Source organism: Benincasa hispida, chromosome 6, assembly GCF_027475165.1.
Source record: "Benincasa hispida cultivar pf3 chromosome 6, pf3_genome.v1.1, whole genome shotgun sequence".
Taxonomy (NCBI): Eukaryota; Viridiplantae; Streptophyta; class Magnoliopsida; order Cucurbitales; family Cucurbitaceae; genus Benincasa; species Benincasa hispida.
This window is the reverse complement of record NC_143483.1, coordinates 51,151,386-51,154,761: the sequence shown is the minus strand read 5'-3', so window position 1 is coordinate 51,154,761 and position 3,376 is coordinate 51,151,386.

The following is a 3,376-nucleotide window of genomic DNA, read 5'->3' as shown; positions in this document are numbered from 1 at the left end:
TACATACTTTACTTTAAATGATATCGTTTCAACTACTTTTCAGGAATTCAATAATCACGTGCTCGTATATAAACCTTATTAGAAAATTTAAGCTCAAAACTTATGCCTGAAACCATTCATAGAAATCATATATCATTCATAAGTTCATATTCAAGCATGTAAACCATTTAAGCATAAATTACAATTTAGAAATCATTTTCGAAATTCGTTTTGTCACTCACAGTCTTGGCTAGTTCCTTGGTCTGTAGACTCAGTCTATTTACTCTTAGCCTGTCAAACAAACTAAAACCGAGCATCAGAACTATAAATCATCTTGTCTTTTCATGCTCATGAATTCTAAATTCTAGAAATAAAATCATACTTCACACTTTTTTTTCCAGATTTTCTAGATTTAATACCCTAAATTCCAATACTCATAACTTCCTCAATACTTAACCAAAATTAATGTACTATATATCAAACTCTTTATTTTGGAACCCTCTACAACTTACCTGAAGGAATAAAAACGATATTCCCAACGAATTTGTCCAAAAATCCCCCAAATGTAGCAAATACAGATTCGTACTTCTTTGCTACCCTCTACCTTTCTCCTGAAATTAAACCTACTTGTATTCGTTTTTGGCTCATAAATTCTTCATGTAAGTTATAGAAAATTTAATAAGCTTTCCAACCATATCTAATTGAGCTTCTAATTCAACCTGTACACCCCAAAATATTTGAAAAACTAGAGAAAATCTTAGATCCTTCTGATTTGCACGAATTTTTTGTGCTTTGTATTCCTTTTCAAAAACCATTAACTTATCATCAGATTTAGCTCAAGCTTCCTTCATAAAATTTGTTAGAAAATGGATTAACTTTCAAGAAAGTCAGATCTCATCTCTTAGTCTTCTTGTGTAGCTCAAATCGACTTAAAAACCAGAGATAGGCAGGTTGAACCCAGATTCTTCCATGATTGCAGAAGATTTCATCATCATCCATCAAGTCCACATCAGGACCACCCAAAAAAAGGGTTTTGGATCAAGGTTTTAGTATTATCCATCAAGTTGATCCTAGAACCACCCACATAACGGACTATGGACCATCAAGTCTATCGTAACAAACCACCCAAATAAAGGGCTATGGACCATCGAGTCTATCACAATAGACCACTCAAACAAAGGGTTATAGAATCCTATAAGGGTTTAAGCTCCATGTTTACTAATGATTCTAAAATATTTTTTTTGTTAGGCCTTTGGGCAAAGGATCACCAAATTTTTCTCAAACCTCACAAATTCCAAGGAAATAATTCCTCTCTTTAGCAATTGTTTCACAACGTCATGTCTAAGACATATATGTCTCCTTTTGCCATTATATACACTATTCTTGGCAATACCTATGGTAGCATATGAATCACAGTGTACAGAGACTGGTATTGATGCTTCCCCCAATGGTACACTCCCAAATAGGTTTCTAAGCCATTCAACCTCATGTCCTGCTAATTCTAGAGCAATAAATTCAGATTCCACAGTGGATCTAACTATACAAGTATGTTTTGCAGACTTCTATGATATTGCCCCTCCTCCGAGTAAGAGTACATATTCACTTGTAAAACTAACCTCATCATTATCAGATACCTAGTTTGCATCATAATAACCTTATAATACAACAGGAAATTTGTTAAAATGTAAACAATATTTCATAGTGCCCTTAAAATATCTTAATAGATGACGAAGAGCACTCAAATGATCCTAATCAGGATTATGTATATATCTACTCAATCTACCCATAACATATGCAATATCAGGTCTAGTATAGTTCATTAAAAACATAACACTACCTACGATTTTTGCATATTCAGATTGAGATGCTCCATCTTCTTTATTTTTCTGAAGACTTATACTAGTACCATATGAAGTTCTTGCAGAAGGATCATCAAAATAGTCAGATTTCTTTAGTAATTTTTTAATGTAGCGTGATTGACACAAAGAAAAACCATTTTCAGTTTTTCTTATCTTAACACCAAATATTACGTCATCTTCCCCTAAATCTTTCATTTCGAAATATGACGATAATAACAATTTGGTATTACGTATCGTCTCTATGTTTGTTCCAAAGATGAGCATATCATCTACATACAAACATATAATCACACACTCAGCTCCAAATAACTTTGAATAAACATACGTATCTGAGGAGTTTATCTTAAATCCATTGTTTATCAAAGTATAAGTTGAATCTTTCATACCGTTGGTTGGGAGCTTGTTTAAGACCATAAAGAGATTTTTTTTTTTTCAGTTTACATACTTTATTTTCCTAACCGACAACTGTAAAGCCTTCAAGTTGTACCATATAGATTTCTTCTTCTAGATCACCATTGAGGAATGCTATTTTTACATTCATCTGGTGAATTAGAAGTTCGTGGATAACAACTAGTGCAATCAAGACTCTAATAGTAGCTATTTTTGTTATAGGGGAATATGTGTCAAAGAATTAATACCTTATTGATGTCACAATAGGTTATTGCGTCGTGGAGAAACCACTACCCTAAAAGCAATTACAACGTGACCTTGGCACTAATCGCTATGCTGGTTGCTCCCTAAGGTTAACGCAGCCTCTAAATTCAAAAATGCACTCGCCGAAAAAATGGACTAGAATTGATGAGAAAGTTGCTTAGAACAAAAAACAGTAGAAGAAAGTACAAGAAAGTACAAGAAAGAAATTCACAGTTGTCGTGTTTCCTCTCTCAAGTCTGATATGTGTTAAATAGCAGAGGAGAGAAGGACATGATCGATTAGAAGACTCGAACGGTCATGTGAATGTTGGTACAATGTTCAGAAACAGACAAAACAAAACGATCATATGAACATTGTAAAACGGACAGAAACAAATGGTCAACAAAAATATTAATAAAATGATTTTATTTAAAAAAAATAATTAAATAAATAAGTAATAAAAATTAATTCTTTCTACACAAGCATGATTTCCCAAACCTAAACCCACCAACACACTTTAAATTCTTATCTAAAATGCCTTGGTATTTATACCCTCTAGGCAATTGTAAATCTATCCATGTGGGTCAAAACTTCCTGCTCTCCTTAACTTTTCCTATGGACCTAAGCCTAAAAAGTCATTTCCAACATACTTAAAGTACTAATTTATTAGACTTGTAAGACTAATCTAAGTTTGAAGTGTAATTTGATCCACTTGAAAAGTTAGAGTTACAATTGATTTATATTTATACACTTAAACTCTCCCTCTTACGTTTGGTATTTAACTCAAGGATCTTAACAAAGATAAAAAGCGAACCAAAAAAAAAAGAAAAAAAAGAAGAAGAAAAAAGAAAAAGTAAAGGAAAAAGGAAAAAGAAAAAAAAAAAGAAAGAAGGAAAGAAAAGGAA